Source organism: Anser cygnoides, chromosome 2 (assembly GCF_040182565.1).
Source record: "Anser cygnoides isolate HZ-2024a breed goose chromosome 2, Taihu_goose_T2T_genome, whole genome shotgun sequence".
NCBI classification, from domain to species: Eukaryota; Metazoa; Chordata; class Aves; order Anseriformes; family Anatidae; genus Anser; species Anser cygnoides.
Window position 1 is genome coordinate 113268756 of NC_089874.1, and position 22369 is coordinate 113291124.

The window sequence follows — 22369 nt, forward strand, 5'->3', positions numbered from 1 at the left end:
GTTTCCTGCTCTTTCCTCTTCCAGCACCATGCACTTCCACGCACAGTGGCACTTCTGCTTTGCGCTTAGCACAGGAAACCTGGGAAAAAACTGCTCCTGCAGCCTGTGCATGGTGAGTGATGAATAAGAAATGGGGCACCTGGATCTTTGTTGGCTTCTCTTGAACGAGCTAGAAAAAAAAATCACCTTTTGGAAATTTTGCAGTGTCCTGGTTTGGGCCACTGAAAACAAAGTGTTGCAAGCCGGGAAGTGAACTGGATGGGATCGTCTGCTCCAGTGCAAACACAGATGCGTCTGCTGCCAGCAGACAAGGGCATGGTTGTATAAACAGCTCCGTGTAGGCCCTCCCAAAGCAACTTGTGCTGCATCTGGAAAGGAGGGGAGCTGTGAGCCCGGAGAGAGATAGCAATCCACAGGGTAAATATCTGGTCACCAGATGGCTCAGGCCAATATCAACCGCGAATGCGTATACAGCGTAGGCTCCCTGTGCTTTTATGCTTTAAAAGCACAGAAAAAAGACTGTGACCAATGTATGGCAAAAGCTCACCAAGCGATTTTAAATCAAATCAAAACAAAATTCCACTGGAATGCTGAAAGCTTCATACCTCAATAAGGACTATTTCCGTGGCAAATACTGTTTTCCCACTGAAGCCACTTGGTGGGTACAGAAAACGTTAAGATGCCAGAAATTCTTCTTCTGCCCTGGGAAAAAGCTTTTTTATTTTCACTGTCCTGGAGCTTAAAAATGGCCCAAGTACTTTGTGCTTGAAATCTTCAAAAACCCAAACAAACTCAACTCTCAGCCCAAACAAACAAACAAAAAAACACACGTGGAAAGCTTTAGCCTGAAAAAATGGTTTCAGAAAATTAGGATTATATTAAAGCAGGAGCTAAAAATTAATCTCCTCACGGTATCATCTATCAGGGTTTAAAACAACAGGGAATTATTTGTATCTTTTTATTTCCATTATAAGTAGAGTGATTACAGTCATTATAGACCTCTTTGTAGATTAAGCTATCATGAGTCTGACTTTCTGCTATTAATTTGTTAGCTATGAATCATCTACAAGATTAAGAATTGTTCTTCCTATTTCCTCAGTTCTTACTCCTAAGCTCTCTCCCAGAACAATTTTCTCCCACCCCACCTTATTCCTACTTCACCCACATACACATATCACATTTCCTGTGGTTGGATTAGTTCTGCAGTCCTTACTGAAACTGTTCTTCTGAAGGCAATAGTTGAAAAGTAAACCAGGCTGAGTTTAAAAGTAAATTAGCTTTGATTCTCCTGGCTTTAGTTTTATGTATATTGTCCTAAATATCTACACTGCCTGTAAATGCTTTGCTCTTTTGCTGAAGACTGTGTCAAATCCATAAAAAACTTTGTTTTTGTCTTGGGCCTGGGAAATATTTAACAGTTTCAGGCTTCAGCAGATAATTAACTTCTAAATTACACATTTTATAACTTTGCTGGAATAAAAGGTGCTGACTTTATATGACCCTTCTGTAGACAGAATGATGGAAGTTGCATTTCTTGACACTCATCACCATCGAAAGTTTTGCAGGACAAGTTATAGACAACTTTTTAGTATCATGAATCTTCATGTGATTGTATATAGCTTCTATCTTGCTTCTGAGCCTTAAACTTCATGCATGCAAATGGCACCACATGTGCAGTTTTTAAAAATCCACGTTTCAAAGGACTACCTATGAGATACTTAAAAAAAGATAATTTTTTAAAGTTTTGTCGCCAACAAATAGTTTGAATTCATTTCAACCGCAGGAATTATAAATGAGTCAATTTAGTAATTTCTGGTGGCTTTTAATAGTTAAATCACAGCAGCCGAATTACTGATTTTGTTCATGCTCAGGAAGTTTTTGAGTTCTTCTGTTAATCTCATGCCACTACAGACAGTCAACTAATTGTTATTTTACACCAGCATGACCATTGTAGTTGTGTTTGTGGAGCTCTATACTCTTAGAGCACATCTGTGAGATTCAAGGGAGCCTAGTCTTTAAGGACAGAGAAGATTTTCATTTGATTTTTATTACAATTCTATTTTTGTTTGGCCATAACAATCCGAGAGGTATAAATGGAAGTTTTATAGGTATGATCATACACAGAATACTGCATGTTGGAAAGTATGGGCAAGCTTTCTCAGGTCTGGAACCAAAGGGTTAATCTTGCTTTTTCTTCTCTCCCTTCCCTCCTCAGAGATAAAAGACACCAAACTTCCTACCTCTTGTTGCAAAACACCCTGCATGTCTGTTGGGTAACTCATCTCTTACTGCTTGGAAGGGGGTAATTTAATATCAGCTTTACCTCGTTATTACTCTGATTGCTTCAAGTTGGCAGTACTGCCTTAAACTGGTTCAAAAGGAAGAAATGGGCTCACAGATTGCTAATCTGATGAGAGCAAAACCAGCCTGACAAAGTGACAACCGAGGACTAGGAGCTGGCCTCTTCCTGACACCCATTTCAAAAGTGGGGTAGACCCAAAGTAATACGTCCTTGACTCTGATTTCTCAGGCAGAGGGAAAAAAGAGCCAGCTCAGCCTGCTTTTTCCACACGGTCCAAGATAGCCCATCCACCAGGCCCGGAGAATGCCAAAATCATCCTAAACTGTCCCTGAGCACACGGGGGCACCTGGCGCAGGTTAGGAGAACTTCCAGCCCTGCTGGTGGTGCAGCCACCTCTCCCTTGGGCACGGAGCAGGATTTCAGCCCAGCAGGGAGGTTGGTCCCACCAGCCCAGAACGGTCTGCCAGTACCCACTGAATCCACAGCAAGCTACCTGGCCCGATGGCGAACTGTGGGATTTCCCTGCACATCGAATAGGTGGGGTGGGTGAGTGTGCAGATAACAGGCATTATTCTGAGCTTGGAAATCAGGAGGAAGCAAGTAAAAAGAAAAAAAAAATGCTTAGAAACAATCTAAAATACTTGTATGAGCTTGGTTTTGTGTGTCCTACGTTTTGTCTGGAATCTCATCTCTTTTCTGGAGTGACTGTCGGAGAGAAATTTTTTTGAAGGGCAGAATCCCATTTAAAATCCTGTGTCCAAATCTTGTGCTGCAATCTCCTGAAAAGTCATGTTCGTCCTTTTCTTCAGAGCAGATGTCTGATGACACAAAATAACATTTCGCAGTCTGACATAAGAATAGATTAGGCTGTCCTGTAAAGCAGTGGATTAAAAAAAGTACAAGGTGATTGACTCATTCATGGCCTGTGGCCATACAAATGCTTGCCAAGTTGCTTCTAGACAAAGTTGTGGCACCTTTACCACAGAAACAAAAGGTTGTGTGGCAAGCAGAGCTTTCCTTCAGGAGTCTTGTGAAACAAACACGTACCCGTGAAAATGCATATGCAAAAGCAGTGTTTGTGAAGAGTTACGTTATTACACTTCCGTAATCACATATTCCTCTCTGTATGACCAATTTCTATGAAACTACAGAATAATTCAGAACTAAAATAAGTGCTTTTCGACAAATTACTAAAACTACAAGTACTGTACCCAAACCATTATGGAGTCTGGGTTTGCTTTCGCGAAAATGTCTTGCGTTTATCTAATTTTAAGTAGATCCCAGCACTCCGTTGCTGTGACCATGCCGTGACTTCATGCTCGTTATGCTATCTGTGCTGTAAAACGCCCGCAGTAATTCAGACCACGTCGACACCACACGTAGCAGACGTGGTGGTGCAACGCGGCTGGCTGGAGTGGCAGCAGTTGCCTTCTCCCACTGCAAGCCCAAACTGCCCGCTAGTCCCATGTGGCAAGACTAGAAGTTTGTCCTTGTACCTGCAAATACGTGTGCTGAAAAGGGAATTACAGCTCTGCCCCCACAGACTTACCCAGGCCAGCTTCGAGCTAGATACCTGAGGTACCAACAGCAGGGAAATTGGCCTCCAGGAAACGTCTCCTTACTTGTTCTGGCCTCGAAGCCCGTCTTGCTGCAGCTTCGTGCAGCTGTTTTTCAGCCACTGCATTGCACAACCGCATCTGCCGGCGGTGCCGGCGTGGTCTGGACCACTGCGGGCAGTGTAGGGCACAGATAGGGTAATGCCGCTACCTTCACATGAGGATAAAACGATGGCCACCGCAAAGGAGTGCCAGGAACTGCTTAAACCCAAGACTTTTTCACTAAACCAACCCCTGGCTCCATAATAGTCTGGTTCCTTGTACTTTCAGTAGTTTGAACATAGCAATTGGAAATGTAAATCCAACCAATTATAAAAATTCATGCAGTTGTAGCAGTCAGTGGTCACTGATGTTATCTGCACTGTGGGGAAATACGCCGAGAATGTCTTGTGGCCAATATTTTTCCTATTTGATGACCACATGATTATTTTTGGTTAGCTGCTACTATTTCCTTCTTGAGTCACTCCTGAAAGGCACTGAAACATTGCTGCCATATCACTCGGCCAGCAGTAACTGCGACTGTCTCTAAATCAGTTTTGCAAACCCTCATCGAGAGCATCCTCTGCCAAAAGCGCCTGCGTCCTGCGTCTTGTCCGCTGCGAGTGCTCCCCTTGTTCGGCGTCTCGTTCAGCATCGCTGAGACTGGAAGAGCAGCGAGGGAAAGCCATCAGGAGGGAAAGGGAAAGGAGGGAAGAAATGCTAGCCTCGTGCACATGGGGGAGATGATCAGCTCTTGGCCAGGTGGAGCTTTGCGCTCCCACCCATCCCCAGCAGCTGTCAGATCATTTTACGGGGTCGTCTTTGTAGCGTCCGTGTGAGCACGGTGGGGCTGCCTGGCTCTTTCAAGCACACTCTCTGCTACCGACTTTGTCATGTCCTGCTCAGGCTGTTGCAAAACCCTGCAGACTCCCCAAAATGACTCATGTCTGCAGGCATGGATGTCTGCACAGCGGCGCGGAGCTGCGCAGGAAGTCCGGGGGCCTGCCGCCCGGCACCGCACAGCAGCTTGCTCGCTAAAAAGAGCATCTCAGTGAAGCAGCCAGGGGCTAGGGGCTCTGCTGGCCAGCTTCCACGTGAAATTAAATGGTTTCACGGTGATCCCACAGCACCACAGGGGCTGCCCCCGTGAAACACGTCCCCACTTGCACCTGCAGAGAGTTTCTGTCTGTGCTCTGGAGGGTAGTTCCCCCCAGGGATGTGTGGTGCTGGAGCGTGGTCTGCCCTGTACCTCCAGGTCCCCGGACTTTCTTTGTTTATGGCGTATTCTGAGCTGGCTGGTTTTAGACTCACAGTGTGCAAGACTTGTCCCGTACACAACATCCTACACTGGGAGAAGTAGCTGCATTACTCATACATAATTTCAAAACTGTGGGTAAACTGGATGGTTTCTTGCGCCCGTAGACGTATGACTTCATCCTGTCTGTCTTGCCGACTTGATACACGAGCGCTGCCAGATTTGCATGACGCTTCTGTGTGCTCCAGAGGCAGCTACGCGCTGCCTTATCGCCAGCTGAGCACGAATTCCTGCCTTATCACCTGCTAAGCTGAAGGATCAGTGCGTGCTGAAGTGGAGTAGCTGTGTGGGATCTCATGTTTGGTATCTGCCAGTAAATTAACTGCATCCAGTTTCAATAACCCGGCTTTTCTTAAGATTTTGTTTTGGTTTATTTTATTTATTGTTATTTAAACAAAAAAAACCCTGTAGGTATGGCAAAATCAAAAGCTTCAAAAGCACTGCAGACTAATACAATAAGCTTTGCTGTTTTGTCACTAAGGGATATGAAAACCTTATGCAACCCAGTCCATTTGGAGCCCTACAATTTACACTCACTAAATTACTAGCACCAAAACTATGAACAGAAATTGTTGCATCCTACGTAGTGTGCTTCCTCACTCTGTTTCCTAGCACCTCTTTCCAAGCCTGTATTGAACAATTGCTTTACTTACAGAAGATACCATCTATAAGGCTCATCTGGATTTTTTAAAATGTTTACTCTCCTGTCATTTCATCAAAAGAAAATAAAAAATAATTACAAAGCAGCTATGGACAAACTGACATTGAAAATATAGTAAGGCAAATTTAAACATCTTTCACACTCAGTAGCTGTTTCTAGCACTCTGCCTTTATCCTCAGGCTTTAATTAAATCTCACAGAAAACAGAATCTGCTGGTACTTGACCTTTGTTTTCAGCAGGCACGGCACAAAAGGCATATAGAATCAATGACAATGCACAAAACGCAACACACTCCAGTTGTCACTCAGTGCAGCACAATGCTCAGCCTTTATGTGGAGAGACCCCGGGTTAGGAAAGGATTCAAATAAAGCCACAATACTCTTCTCTAGGTCGTCTCCCGAAGAATCACGACGGCTACTTCAAGCTGATTACACACGATGCAGTCCACCAGCACGCAATGCGAAATGCTGTTACTAAGGCAGTCTCTTTTTCTCACTGCACAAACTTCATCCCCCTGCACTCTTTATTTGCTTCCTTCCTGCCCCTTACCCCATCCCTGCAAGCTCTCCATCCTCTGCCTGAAGACGGTACCTAATCTCCCTGCTCCCATTTCTGCTCCCATTTCCCCTTCCTCCCAGCAGGGCAGCCCCCGGCCAGCTTCTCTCCTCCTCTTTTGTTTCCCAGCTTCTCTCCCTGCATCCTTTTAGCTTCTCTTTGCACCCACACGGCTCTTCACAGAGGTACTTCACACTTTTTCTTTCTTTTCTCTCACTGACTTCTTGCTGTATTTTTTTTCTTCAGTTTTGCATTAATGCTTAGGGACATGGAAGTTAGGGGTAAACAGAACGGTATTAGTGATGAATAGTCATGAAAAAGTGAGTAAAATTTTAATTCTTGCAAAATTCTTGCAAAACTCACTGAAACTGGTCTGAAAATTAATACTTTCAGCTAAAATGAAAACTGATGGGAAGATCATTAATGGAAAGGATGATGCTAAATGGCCTGGAACTGAGCAGAAAAAGGTTGTTGAATGAGAAGATACAGAGAACAACATTGCTTCTGACCACATTAACAAGGGACAATAAGCCACGTATTCCTTGAATCAGGGACAGTTTCAAATACTTCCTGAGACTGAAACTCTTCTTAGCCCTTGCCAGGAGGCCCATAGCTAGAAAAAGGTGCTCTCTCCCCACAGCACCTGCCTGATGGGCCTGTAACATTCTCCCCCATTGCTCTCGGTCATTTACCCCTCCACGAGTCCCAGAGCAGCACAGGCACGGCTTCTGTGGGAAACTCCTCTGCTTCCCTGAGAAAAAGAAACGTGTCTTTCTCATGCCTTGTAGGGCAGGGTCTCTGGGCACAGCCCACAGCCCCAGTGTTCACAGTTTGGCTTTTAGCTTAAGCGTAACTTGGGCATTATTTGATTTCAATTTTTAATTCGCTGCGGGTGTGGAAGAAGCAACAAATGCACGCTAATATATTTGAGGGAAATAATTGAAATGATATTGTAACTGATGTTTTGCCACCAGCATCCTCCGGCTTCTGCACAAGCAGGGGCCTGATCCCGCCGACAGATGAACAGGGAAAAGGCAGATGTTCTCCCAAAGGGAAAAAAAAAAAAGCACAAACTCAAGACACATCCTGTGCCACCACTGCACACGTCTACGGAACATGCTCCATGCTGCTCTGCTGCAGAAGCTGCCTCTCCAGGGCTTCCTTTCTCTTTGATTTCCCCTTTAACAGAATAGAGAATAGCACATTGGGAATCAAAACCTATGCCCTCCCCTGAAGCCTTCTGCATCTGACAGAAACCAGAAAAAGGCTGTTTTTCTCCAGCATTTTTACGGTAATCTATTAAGCTATTTCCAGATCACTTGAACCAAGAATAGCCAGAGAATGTCAAGTCCTGCAGCACGTGGCTGTACCCTTCAGTTCTCTGCGAGACCTATTTCCCAATGAGTATTCAAGCCCTGACAAGCACATCAAATGTCCGGATCAAGAAATGTTGCGTCCAAGACGTCGATAATTTCCCCCCTCATCTGGAAGGAGGTGATGTGCTACACCGAGATCCTCAGCTCCTTCGCATCGCATGTGCTCGCCACCATTGTTTTCGTTAGTCTGTCTTCGTCCAGAGCTTTGACCTCTGATTGACTTTGACGTTTACATACGAGGAAAAACAGTCAGGCAGCTGCTAAAACAAGCAAGGAGAGATCAAACGGTTCCTAAAGAATAGAAAACAAACAACTTTTATCTTTTTCTTTTGTGTTTACCAATACGTTAAGAGATGATACAGATAGATGGAGAGGTAGACAAACACGTATACATATATTTAAATGATAACATACAAAAATTACATTAAAGAATATTGTTTAGATTAGCACGGCTGAGCATTGAAGGATAAGGAAATTAGGAAAATTAGGAAATACCAGATTAAGATTGCTATGCTAATTTATTTCTGCCACTGGGTGTGATTATCCTGTGTTGTACAGCATGAGGCATGCATCCTGTGGGAAAGTCGGCAATATGACTGTGTCATGGAAGAGTTTGTAAGAAAACACGTGCGCGTGGGGAGGGACAAAAAAGATTACACCAAGAATCCTAAATCTGCTCTTTTCCAGTATGTCAGGAACTGGCTCTGTAGCTTAAATGGCAGTGTTTTAAGGACTGGGGCACAAGGAATTGGACATGCTATATTGTTTATTAAGGAGAAAAAAGCGAGGCGGGGGGGCAGGACCCTACAACACATAAAAGAAACCCAGATTCTTGCCACTTACTCAGTAACACAAACTGTTTGCAGGCATTTATTCCTTCAGCTTTGGGGTGGAGGTATGATGTCAGACATAAGTAGGAGTCATGTAGTCCAGATCCCGGAGCTGGGAGAGTGGTTAGGAGAAATCAGGTTTTGTTCCCTCTGCCTTACTAAACCCTCCTAACCCTTTTCCCTATTCAATCTGCTCTTGAAATTTCATCCTGCTTTTGCAGTGTAGTTTCTCCTAATGCTCCGTCGCCCGTTACTGTTTCAGTGTCAGTGAGAACTCACAGGTCTTTAAAGCAGTGACGTTGTCCAGTCGTCCTACTGGCTGCCTGCCTTGACCTTTCCTGGAGAAACCAACAAGAGAAAAGCCGCGGTCATTTCCGACAGTGAATGTTTCAGGGAGTCTCACACAGAAATTCACAGAACACAGGAAAGAGAATTGTCTCTGAGATGAATGACTTTGACTTCCAAAGGCCCTATAAAAAGGAAAAAAAAAAAAAGTTAAACTTACCATAAGTTATTAAAGTACCAAAAAAAAAAAAATCTGCAGATATCATACAAGCATAAATCACAATCTAAAACAATGTTTTTATTGCAGGTACAGCTCTAATACCTCCTCAGAAGTTTCCATTTTTGATAAGATCACCCTGGCCTGCACAACCTGAGCTCTGAAGTGCTCTGTGACTCGGGACAGAGTCAAACCTTTCACTGGACTATCCTGCCACTTGACATGGCACATACAGTTAAGGTAATTTCCACAGCCAGCTAACTCAAATCTGCTTTCTTATATGCTTAGATAGTGCTAACTTACCTTTAAAGGAAAACTCATATTTTTTTCTATTGTGGAAAGATGCAGATCCTACTGAATGACAACTCTCTGCATGTCATTCTGCCCCTCTGTCATAGATAATCCACAGTCCCTCACATAAACCAAAGACACGGGCTTAATAAATTACAAAAAGAGCCCCTTTGGGTAAATGCAAGTACATTTTCCTATTATTTTTTTTTTTAATGCTAAATGTCACAGATTGTTACAATGGACTTTGTAGAGCAGAGCATCACTATAAACAGAAGTAGAATCATCTTTTAAGTATTAGCCTCACAACTGAAGCATTCTGTATACAGCTATCGTCTCTATCTATCCCTTGGGCATAAAGGCAGTGGAAGAATTCCTAAAGAAGGAAAGGAAATTGCATTGGTCAAGATCAAATTGCAAGTGTGCATAATTCAATGTACTAATGACTGGCCAACAGATATCGCAGCAGGATTCTTGCCAACATGTTAATTGTCCGAAGGACTGGAATTTGATATTTAACAAACATCTCCTCAGTTTGGTTGTGGAATGAAAGTCATGACAGTAGCAAAGATTGCTTGTCTTAGTTGAATGTGTAATAGTGAGTAGCACTGAGAGAAATCCTGATTTCAGATGAAAATCCCCTCTGCTTGCTATGATTGGTAAGGTTGCTGCACGGATAGGAAGTTTAGCTTCATAGCATCAATATGCGGAACCAGCACAAGGCTTCACGGTTATCTTTGGGGCTTGAAATTAACTCAGTCTCTAGAGGAACATGTAATCTTGCATAACTCTTTCCACTTTTGAAAATGTCAGGTTGTATTATAGAGACAGCCCCACACAGCACAATGAAGCTGATTTTGTGTAGATCAACACATCTGGACACAGAGCTGTATTTCCCTATCATTGCATATAAGTTGAAGCATGGCCTTTGCATGAGCAATAAGTTTTGAGCATTTTTTGTTTCTGTTTTAGAACCCACAGCAGCATAAGACACTTTGTGCATCCACAGGCCTATCCAATTCCCAGTGGAGGAATTAGAAAATGGGTGAACTTGGGGAAGCCTGCAGTACTTGCGGTTATAATGGCAGTACCTGCAGCATGTGGCCATTACCTCTCAAAATTCAGTTTGATTATCTCCCCATACAAATGATCACAAGCAGTATCACTGATGCTTTCTTCTGCCATTTTTGGAGTGGTCCTGGAGTACAGTGGAAAGGGTGGTAAGATAGAAAGCAGGGACACTGCCGGTTTTGCAAGATGCCATTCATCACCTCTAATCTCAAAATGTTAAGAACCAGCTTTTTTTACTGTTTTCTGAAGCAAAGGCATCCATCAACAGTTCACTAAATATACTTCTGGTGAGTAAGATATTCCTAAATACAGAAGACTCTTCTAATCTGATGTTTGCTAGGAAGCTTACTGCTCATCACCCCAGAACTGGACAGAATACATACATAATGAGAAAAAATATCCCTCTGTATGGGACAGAAAAAAAATTTCACTTTGATAACTAGGATTTTATCCCAGATATTAAGAAAACTCTGGCTACACTAATTGCTCTCTGCACCCATCTGCTTTTTGAGGAGAGCAAGAGCCTCACAGCAGCCAAATAATTGTTTTCTAGGTGGTGAAAGATACGGCCTTCCTTTCTCACTGATACTTCTCCTTTCCACTGGACTGAGAAGAGTCCTTCTAAGCATATGCTGAAACATCTGCTTTGTTGTAATTGTTAGTGTGGGAATGATACGAATGAATTTAGCTTCTGCTTTTGGGTGAAGAAGGTTAGAGTGCAGAGGGGAGTTATCCAACAAATACCATACATATGCTGGATTACTGAAGCATGTAGGTGATCGGCATTTCCCATAGGCTTCAATAAAAGTTATGTCCTTTTCCCGTGATAATCTTAATTTCCTATCAATATTCTTCTGAAATAAAATTTGGTAGCTGGTGTTCATCCACAGCCTGTGATTGTTTCAGTTTCCTCTCTGCATAAAACTACACAGAAAAAAAAGTAATCCAGGATGAGATGTGTGGATTTCTTTCCTTCCTGAAGATCTTGTTATCTTTTTAACCATATTCCTTGCCATCGTTCTTGGAAATAAATGTAAGATCAAATAATAATAAGTACTGTTGATAAAAAATAAAGATACCCAAACAGAAGAATTACTGGACTGTACGGCTCCAACGCTGACCCTTCACTAGGGATACACTCCGGTGCCTAGAGACAGTGCGGGCTCAAAGGCTCTGGACGTTGTGCAGATGGTGAGCAATGGCACCCACGTCACGGCCCTTCCACGGCTGCTGCTGCTACAGGGGGGCACCGCTCCTCGAGTCTTGGTGCATCTCCAGAGGGTGCCCTCCGGAGATCCCAGCGGATCACATTGCTCAGCATCTCCTGCCAGAGCAACAGGAGCTCAGCCTGGAGGCCATCGGCTGAGGGAAAAACCTCCGTGGACGCTGGGGAACATTTTGTTTCTAACAGGCAGGGAGAAAGATGGTGCTGGTGCCAAGGTTCATTTTGGCTCGCTCGTGCTGAGGAACTTTCTGGCTTGGAGAGGGAGTTAAAAAAAAAAAAAAAATAACAAAAACCAGGTAGGCCACAAGGCTGCTTGCTGCCCTTTATTTTGCCCACTGCTGCCTTCCTCAGCACTCAGCAGCAATGGATGTGGAGGGGGAAGGGAACAACCATGGCAGCAGAGCCCAGCAACACGCAGCCGAAACTGGACACAGCGCCCTGCACACCGGGGCACGGCGACCAGCGGCAGCACTCAGGGCTGGGGATGAGAGCCAGGGCACGGTAACCCCTGATGGCAGCTGGAAAAGCTGCTCGCGTGCTTCCAGGCTTGCAGCCCGTCCTCCTGGCAAAGGCATGGGGCTGCCGCTCGCTGCCATGCCCCGCGGCAGGGCTCCTTCAAGCTCCGAGTCTGTGCCTCTGGGAGGTGAAGGGCTGTGGTGGGCGTAAATAGCTCGTATTTTATCCTTGTGACTTACCCTATCATAAATAGAAATAGAGCTTACTATTTCTTCTATTATCAAAAAGTGTTATGTAGTTCACATAAATATATTTGGTTCTCTAACTCCCACCTGGACCATTTTGCCCAGGAGGATGAGTCCTTGTTTTGCGAAAGTATACGCTCGTGCCTAGAGGAGTACTCAAAGGCTTGAGACCCAAACGCGGCCCTCTTGCACAGTGCAAAGAGAGGAAAATGCCATTGCTGATTATTTCTTTAGGCTGAACTGAGGATGAGCAAGGGAATCTGAGAATGGGCAGAGCTGAGGACCACAGCTGTAGTACTGCAGTAAATTTTGAGCAGAGGTGAGTGGAGGAATGAGGCACTGAACTTCCTAGTTATTTCCCTTTCTTTATAGAGTAGGAGCATAAGGAGGAGGTGTCCTAAAGGCCTGGCACAAAGGAGGAAAAACTGGGTTTGTGAACATATTTCAAATGGGTGGCAATCTTCCAGCCTTAAAAGAGGTGAATTTGTCCACTCTCCTGTTTGCTTTCCCTTACAGGTGTTGGCTTGGATCAGCCTCTGCGCGGACAAGTTTTGTGAAGGTTGCTTAGCCTGGGACGCTGGGGTGGTTGAGGACAACTGCTGAGCAAAGAACATTCACCACTTTGAGCAAAACGCTGTTTACCCCTTTCCCACTAGCTCGCCTCTCCCATTTCCCCATCTCTCACTGCAGCGATGGCTGCCTGAGGCGTGGGAGCACGGGCAGGCCCCGCAGCTGCTGTGGCTGTCGGGATGGGAAGGGCACGCCAGCCCCATGGCGCACCCACCACGCAGCCAGGACCCTTGGGAACCTGCTCTCCTTGCTGCACGGCTCCTCTTTGGCTGGCCAAAGTTTGGTGCACTGCTAAGCCCCCTGCCTCAGAAGCCCCCTGCACGGTGGGAGATGCCACCACGTGGCCTGACCTTCAGATACGTATCCCACCCTCACTAGGACACGGTCATCTACCTTCAGGTGCCACAGCACAATGTGTTTGTGCATGGCCAGAGTTGACCCCCTCCTTCTAACAGCACGTCATTGCTTTGAGGTGTGGGCAGAGGACCCCTGTGGGTACCTGCAGAGTGAGGTTTCTAACTGTGGTTTCGGGTCCTACCTGTGCTGGTGCCAGCACAAGTGTCCTTCCCTCATGGGAAAGCAAAGGAAGAGGCATCCGAGCTCCGCAGCTAGAGCTGTAGCTGCTCATGCTCAGAAGGTCTCAGGGGCTCAGCTGTTGGGATTCAGACTTGCCCTTTCTCCAGGTGCCTGGCCGCCTCCTGCCTGCCCGCACGGCCGGCTCTTTCCTTCCCACCCATCTCCTCTGCAGGGGAGGCCGGGAGGAGCCGGCCTGCTCCTGCTTAGCTGGGTGAAATGCTTGGGCTCTGTTTCATCAGGTCTGGTTCCTGCCTAACTGCAAGCTTTCATACTCACCGCAGGCACCACCACCCATGGTAAAACCCCAGATGCTCACAGTAGTCTGTGAGGGAAACTGCAGCTTGCCACTGGCCAGGCCAGATTCCTCAGCGAGACACTTTAAGACCAGGAGAGCTCAGAGAGGGAAGCCCAGCTATGCAAGGCCCGTGCGGGTGTGACCTGCCGGGCACAAAGGGTCCCACCTCCCCTTGCGTGTGTTTGTGAGTCCTCCCGGTTTTATATCTGACAGATAAGATTCGCTGCAGCCATCCATAGCAGCTTCATGGTGCGTGCACCGTGGATCCAACCCATTTAGCCTCAGACCTGTTGTGCACTGGCAGCTGCTTGCTTTTCAAATTGGGAACCAGATGCTTTTATCCATGGACTTGTGCCTCAGCATGGCATTGCAGCCAACGTGCTGAGGGTTTCTTCTACTAGAAGGGGAATTTGGGGTGGATCCACTTCTTCCCTGAGTTAGATGCACTTTGAAGGCTGAAGAAAGCTATCAGCAGGAGGCAATTCCTCTCCTTGTGCTGACCAGCTCCTGTCACCCCAAATCAGCAGAAGAGGCTCCTTGTTTCAGTTTTCCTCTGAAAAATTTTCCCAGATCCTAGGACCAAATATTCCCTTGCTGATTTGTCTCACAGATTCTCCCATCTCTTCTTTCTTCCATGTTTTTCCAAGATTTACGGGACATCGGTCATAGTAGCTTCTTCTCTCATGTCTGTTTTGTTATGGGTATCGATTTGCTCTTGTGTTTGGGACGGAGGTTGCTGCTGTTTGTATGGTCAAGTCGCACAGACATCCCTTCTCATGGAACTGTCTCAAATGAGGGACAGCGGTTAGTCAAATACATAGAAGAGAAGCTAATATGGAACCTGGGCCAGGGGAAGATCTGATACTGAAATCCTCATTTCTACCACAACCTTTTCTTTCATTTCCAGAAAAAAAACTTCATCCCACCTCCCCATACTGTGGGAGACGGGGGGATGACCAGAACTGGAGTGCTCACCACCTCCACCGATAACAGCAGCAGAGATCCCCTGCTCACAGGGGAGACTCCACTGTGGGAATCTCCAGTCCGCTGAAGATATGCACGCATAAGCAGAGCAGACTTGGCAGACGGAACAGTCTGTCCCTTAGGAATATTGACAGATGAATGTAAACTCAATTACCGTGCTTTTTCATTCCAGCCCGGTTACTTGCGCTGTATACTAAGTACATCAGCATCTGGAGTCACTTTGAACAACAGGAGAAAGCATTTTCCGGTGCCAGAAGTAGAATTTTGTACAGTATTTATAACTTGTGAAATGTCAGGGGCTTGGCTATGCTTTGTTTCCCACCATCCTGAATAATAATAATAATAATAATAATGAAAAAACACAATAAACCAAAACCTATGCAAAAGGACCATATTTTTTTTCTCTTTTTTTTTTTTTTAATTTTTTTTTTTGTAGCTAAATGGCTGAGAGCCATAATGCCTATGAGCCTGTAAAGCTCAAAGGTGTAAAACCAGCTCCTGAACTTTCCTTACCGTTCTCCCTACCACCGCCATCTTCACTATCCATTAACCCGGCTCATTACTGAAAGCTGAAAACACAAAAGAAGTAAACATCAGTTAATGAGGTTTGCACCTGGGGGTGGTAAACAAAACTGCTCTGCTCTTGAAGGGAAACTGGCTGCTGGGTGAGAGCAAATCTCAGCCCAGAGAGGACAGGTCTCCCTGGGGTAGGGAGGGTGAGCAGGGCATAGGAAGAATATTTTCAACTTCAGGATTTCAGGCTTAGCTAGGGAATGCTGAGGGGGAACATTTTTTCCTAAATTTGTCCTTCCAATTAAAAATTGCATGTTTGTCTATTCCTTGTTTTCTTCATAGCTGGAAGTAGAATTTGATACTAATCTGCTTCCTTACTCCTGCAGTTTGGGATGTTTCAGATCCATGCTTTTGTCAAACATTCATCCCGGGTTTTTGCCTCAAACTGAAAGAATCGAGACTTTGTCTTCAACTCAGTGAATTGAGACTTTGTCTGAAATGCAGCAACATGGCGCACGCTAAACAAAACAAGTCTTTGTGTACCATTGTTATCAAAACATTATAACACCAGGAAACAGCTACACATGGACTTTCCTTTGCTAGTTAACTGCTACTATAGATCTGCTGAAGCTCAACTCATTTTACTTTTCAAGCCTCCTGCAGTAGCTAAATGCTTTGGAAAGGAAAGAAAGCGCCTATAAAACCTTTTTTTCTTTACTAAATAGCAGTGCACGTATTAAATGAGCGTATTTCGCCTTACCGTTTCCTTCATTTTCACCCACGTGGCTGTGGATTTGCCTTGCCCTCCTGCGCCCTGGCGTGCCCTGGGGAGCATCGTGGGCAGGCGGGCGGGCAGGAGCCCCCCGGTGAAGCGGCCCCTCCGCGGTGCCAGCCCGAGGATGCTGCTGTGAGCTGCTCGGTGGAAGAAGCGTGCTGCAAGGTTTGATTTCTGCCGTGGAGCCTGCTCTCCCTCTTGGTGCTTTCCCCAGTGGTCTGAAATAAAAGCGAGCTCTCTAGGAGCGGACCTCCCCGGGCATGCACTGAGGGATGGGTTTCCGTCTTCTGCTCTTCTGGTGCTCAGATGGTGTGAGGATGGATGCCACTGAAAACAGTGGAGCTAAACCAACACCACTCAAAGGAGAATCGGACTGTAGGTCTACAAAACATCTATCCCCATGACTTCACAGGCTTTTTATTGCTGCAAATACATAAATCTTTGTATTAACCGACTTCAAAGATCATAAAGCCCTAATTGTGTGTGCAGCCTACCAGTAATGGAGTGCTCTGCTGATGCATAAAACACGCATAGATAGTACACAAATACACTCAGCCTGGGCTTAAATTTAGCCTCAACCACACAAAAGATATCTTTATAACTAAGAATGATGGGAAGAAAGATCTCATTCCAGAACAGATGAACAACTCATTTTTTCACTGATCCTGGATTTGGCTGACCTGACTTAAATGTGACCTAAGACATTTCTTAGTGCTTTGGAAATTGCATCAACATACTTGGGCTGGAGACACCACAGTCAGGAAAAAAAAAATGGTGATGCTATTTTTAAAATTCTGCTGTTCCTTTTTAAAATAGAACACTGAAATGTAAGTTTTCCTATAGCTGTAATTTTTCAGGCTAAGCAAACTCCAGTAATTTCAAAGGCAGTGGGAACAAGGGGTCACTTGGGGCCAAGCAGTAAAAAATTAACTCTTTGTTCTTCCCCAGGAAAACATTTCTTCATGTTTTTATTGTTGAAAAGAGACTGCTTATAAATTAAAATTTAAAATACAAATGTGAAATAAAACATAAATATAAAATAAATATAAAAATATTTATTAAAGTAAGCCTTTTCTTAAAAGACAGAGCAAAATGAAAGAAAACGTAGCAGTAGTGGTCTCAGTGGCATAGGAGAAACACCGTCAGGCGTTCAGCTGTGTATTTGCACAGTACCTATTGTTAACGCAGGACCAGATTTTGCCAGGTGACAAATGTCACTGGGTGGCTGGTGTCAACAGGAGGCTGATAGGAGCCACGCATGCCTTTCAGCAGCAGGAGGCTGTGAGCCACGCAGTGTGCGAGCTTGTCCTGACGTTCCCATCAGCGCTGAGGACTTTGAAGCCTTCCCGTAGAAACATAAAGATGAAATTCTTCAGTTTTAAAGGGAAAAAAGTCAGCTTTCAGCAGCATGACACCCTTGAATGCCTTGCTCAAACAGAATGGATCGTTGTTTCACGCTTGTTTTGTTAGACAGTTAACAGATGTTTTATGAGCTAGTGTTTTAGGTGATTTTACCTCATACACTTTATACCCATACTTCAAGTAGCTCGAAAACATTGAAAAATCCAGACATAAGTAGGCAGGACAGCCTTGCCGCTGGAACGTGTTTAGCTGAAGGATGGACTCCTGGCCAGAAGTCTCACCTCTGGGCATCGCTCATCCCACAGATAAAGTCTCTCAGAGTAAAACTACTCTCACTTGACATGTCAGCTGCAGCTCAGGTTTGCTGATTTCAGTAGGGACTCAGCTCCCATTTATCCAAAAGTTATTGGCCACCCCCTGGCAAGTTAGATTATATTAGACATTAGGAAGAAATTCTGCACCGTGAGGGCGGTGAGGCTCTGCCACAGGCTGCCAGAGAAGCTGTGGATGCCCCATCCCTGGAGGTGCTCAAGGCCAGGCTGGATGGGGCTTTGGGCAACCTGATCACGTGGATCATGTCAGGGGGGTTGGAACTGGCTGGTCTTTATGTTCTCTTCCAACCCAACGCATTCTGTGATTCTATGAAGTCATAGGGCAGATTAATTTTTTCAAAACTTTTCGAGTATGGGAATAGCACAGAAACACAAACAAATCCCAAGTGGCTTCCAAGTTGGTGAAGTAATGATAGCTTGGAGCTGGCAGAGCCTGGCCTCTGCAGCCTGAGAACCATGCTAGGAAGCCGGGACCGACTCTTGGGCTTTGAAAACACCAGCCATCTTCTGTTTGTTTGTATCTACATTTACATTGGGATAAACAGCTCTCAGCAGAAGAAAATGCAGTTCGTTTGAGCATTTCAGCCAAAGGACAGCAATTATAACAACGAGGCACTCCTTTCCCTACCTTCAAAGTATCTGTTAGTATCAACAGCCGACCTGAGACCAAGGCCTGAGGCATAAATGTCTTCCAGCTGAGCCAACTCGGCGTGTCAGAGATCTGCTATTTGGGCGACATGTTACAAAATGCTGCAGATATTCTATAGCTAGAGCATTTTTGTCTCATTGATTATGGAATAGAAATTACTTGGATATACTGCAGTGACGTTGGAAAGTCTTTCTTGAGGAATGAGCCTCTATGTGGTATAATAGCAGCATGAGTTCAGTGGATAGACCAGGCACTAGGAAACCTTCAGTCTCAGACCATCCAAAGAGTCCCGCAATGCTTTCTGAAACTTCTCCGGTTCCTTAGTGGTCAGAAAATGCATTGCCTTACTAAATCACACAAATGTTTAACGGTATTTCAATGTACACAGCCATGGGCATGCATTGTTTCTAGGAAAAACACAAATGTAAGGAATGAAGTAAAAAAGCTTTGGTGGTCTGGAAGCATCATGAGTGCCGTGAATACGCTGTAGCTACAGCTTAAAGCAGCTCCTCGTGTTGACATAGACAAAACCAAAGGAAGCCGTGTCCATTGTTCCTGAGATTTTCATGAGTTGATCGTGCAGAACCCTGTGAGCAAAAAATCTGTTCTTTGGCTTTAGGAACAGTGTCTGCAGCTTATAAACTCTTCTAAAGAAAATTTTCCAAGGCTAAGTCAAATATAAAGTTATTACACGGTTTAATAATGCTAAAGAAAATTTTTAGAAAAGAACAGCGCGTTTGATTTATGCAGTGCCTTTTGATTTATGCGGTCATGTGTTTTGATCCTCACTAGGGTCCAAAGTGCATAGAGAGCATTTTTTCACCTTCATATCTCAGCATAGATTACCCGGTTTACAGCAGTGAGAGTCAGTGTAGTCCATGATATGCAGAGAATTAAGAGTCAAGACAGTTAACAGCTTTTAATGCTGCTTTTATGTCCTTGGCAGAGCTGCAGAGAGCAATTCCACTGGTTTTAATTCAGTTTTTATGCCAGTGATACTTGACCCCTTTTATAACATACTTTAAAATCTGTGGTTGAAATGTGCAACATAAAGGTTCATTTTGTATCTGTTGATGATAAATCTCTTCTGCTAAAGGGAAACAAAATTAATGTCTTCATTCTTGTTTCTTCCTTTAATTTTTTAAGTATTTCTAAATTTTCATTGTGGAGTTTTGGGTCTAAAAAAAACCCAACAGCTTAAATATTATGCCATAATTACATTTGTGAATGACCCTAACTGGTGCAATGAATTAGCTCAATAAAACTGTTTGTCACATTCCAGTTCTGCTCATAGATCCTACATTAAACACTTTTCCTAAAATCTGATCACCTCAGGCCATGGCTATTTTGAATGGTGTAATCTGAATGGCGCCATACCACCACTCAGTTGAGAAATATGCAAAGAAAAAAACTGAAGATATTTTAAGTAGCTGCAGTCTGGGGACACAGGAGATTTGGCTTTAAGACTTGCAGTATCAGATCAAAAGTTTGCAGTCCCATGCTGTAAAACGTTTTGGTAAAAACTCAGGATTTTAGCTGAAATCTGTTTGAAATGATGACAACTACGTACAGGTGTTCTGGGGCTTGTTCTGATACTGTTGGTGCTTGAGATCTCCCTAAGAAGCATCCACAGTTCTTGCCATCAGACACTTCCTGACTTCATGTTTCCATCCCTGGGTCACTGTCCCTGGTATCCTTTGGTGGGAGATTCAAGCCAGAGCCTGTGTGCTGCAGCCCTTCCTTGCTGCCTCTCTTGCTTCATCTCAGATGTTTCACCGTGCAGCATGCTTTGCTTTCAGCCTCCTCGCTGCATCAGCCCCTTGCCTCCATCCTCGCTCCTTCATGAGGAGGCTGGCTAGATCCAGAGAGGGTGTATCACCGATTTGAGGGCAGAGTGTCTGGGACTTGCCTTTGAGCCCAAAACGATGTCTTCTCAGAAACAAAAAGAGGAATTCAAGGGCAGTGAGTGGACTGGCACAGGAGATGCGGCCACAGGGAACAAAGGTAGGCAGGCAGCACTTTTTCTGTCCTCAGATGTCGCTTACAGGAGGACTTCAAGACAAAAAAATAATAATAATTAATCTTCAGAGCCAAGTAAGGAAGCCTGTTTGAGAGCTCATTTCTGCTTACATTTCTCTGTTTGTTTGTTTGTTTTACCTTTCCTGGGGCATGCTGGTGTTCTGGGCAGGTCGCCAGCTCTTGCGTGCTCTGCCAAGCAGCAGCAGCCTGGCGCTCTCAGGCAGGCAGCGTCCTGGTCCCAGCCCGTCCTGCACCGGGTGTGCTCACGCTCGCACACGTAACCTCAAGCACGGCATAGTTCAGACCGAGAGACGTTTGGCAAAGAAACATCAGACTAAGCCCGCTTTCCTCTGAGGGCCTGACCTTTGTTGCTGCGCTGGGAGGTGCAAAGCAGGGCCGCAGGCTGGTGAACCAGTGGTGTCTTCTCAGAGAGGTCCCAGCTTCCTGGCCATGTCCCACCTGCTCGCCCGGGGGTGCCCACTGCAGGGGTACCTGCGTGGATATTTACTGTCGCCGGAGCTGGCCTGGATGGGGAAAGAAAAAATCTTGCAATGCAAGGGTCTAAACAGAGAGGAAACGGGGCTCCTCATCCGTGTGGTAGAGGAGAAAATACGAACTGCTCAAACATCACAACAGTGCCCCAGGACAGGGCTGTACGGCTGAGAGGAAAGGTGATAAACCCGAGGTGGTGAAAGGCAGGCAGCAGGGAAGGGCAGCCGGCGCGGTGACAGAGGCCCCGGCCGAGCACGGAGGGAGCCCGGGTGCAGGCACCGATCCCGGGCGGGGCCCCCCGGCTCCGGCCGGCTCCTCCCGGGCCTCCTGCGCCCCTCAGGCCCCGGAGCCGCGGGGAAGGGAGCGGGGAGCGGCGGGCAGCGCGGCGGGCACGCACCGCTGGGCGGCACTGCGGGGCCGCCGGGCGGGCCGCCGCCACACCGGCCGTGACAGGGACCGGGACCGGGAGCGGGATGGGTCCTTCCGTACGTTCACCCGCTTGGTGGGTGAGGGGAAGGCAGGGTGTAATCCTTCTGGACTTTCCCTCTCAGCATCCTTCTGGAGGAACTGCCCAGCTGTGAGATAAACAGGAATAAAGCTCGCAGAGGAAAATGCCGGGCGCTGCACCTGGGGCAGGGTAATGCCCGACACAGGCACAGAGCGGGAGACAAGCGGCTGGAGAGCAGCTCTGCAGAAAGCACCTGGGGGTGCTGGTGGCAGCGGCTCAGCATGAGCCAGCAGCGTGCCCTGGCAGCCAGGAGAACAAATGGCATCTTGGGGAGCATTATAAACAGTCAAAAGAGGCAATTTTCCCACTATATTTAGCATTGGTGAGGCCTCACCATGAGTATTGTGTGCAGTTCTGGGCTCCGCAATACAAAAAAGAAATTAAGGTCCTTGGAAGTGTCCAGAGGAGGGCAACAAAGCTGCTAAAAGAGCTGGAAGGCATGTCCTGTGAGGAGAGGCTGAGGACGCTTGGGTTGTGAAGTCTGTGGAAAAGGAGGCCGAGTGGTGACCTTGTGGCTCTCTGCAATTTCCTGAGGAGGGGACGTGCAGAGGAAGGTGCTGGTCTCTGCTCCCTGGCCACCAATGACAGGACACATGGGAATGGCATAAAGCTATGCCAGAGGAGGTTCAGACTGGACATCAAGAAACATTTCTTTACCGTGAGGGTGGTCAAACACTGGAACAGGCTTCCCAGACAGGTGTCTGATGCCCCATGCCTGTCAGTGTTCAAGAGGTGTTTGAATAATGCCCTCAGGTTTATGCTTAACTTTTGGATAGCCCCAAAGAAGTCAGGCAGTTGGACGCGATGATCTTTGAAGGTCCCTTCCAACTGAGTTACTCTATTCTGTTCTGTTCTGTTCTACTCTACTCTACT

The 22369-nt window shown here is 45.8% G+C and overlaps 1 long non-coding RNA gene across 2 annotated transcripts; it reads right to left on the minus strand.

The window, feature by feature from the left end:
- Window positions 1-5891: 5891 nt before the first annotated feature.
- Window positions 5892-17057, minus strand: LOC106037619 (uncharacterized). 2 transcript variants are annotated; one of them, XR_010829635.1, is made up of 4 exons: window positions 16120-17057; window positions 15360-15415; window positions 8648-9104; window positions 5892-8061 (listed from the first exon to the last, which is right to left on the minus strand). It is a non-coding gene; the product is annotated as an uncharacterized lncRNA (long non-coding RNA). The 2 variants fall into 2 exon arrangements; XR_010829634.1 differs by having other exon boundaries at window positions 5892-8064.
- Window positions 17058-22369: the final 5312 nt, after the last annotated feature.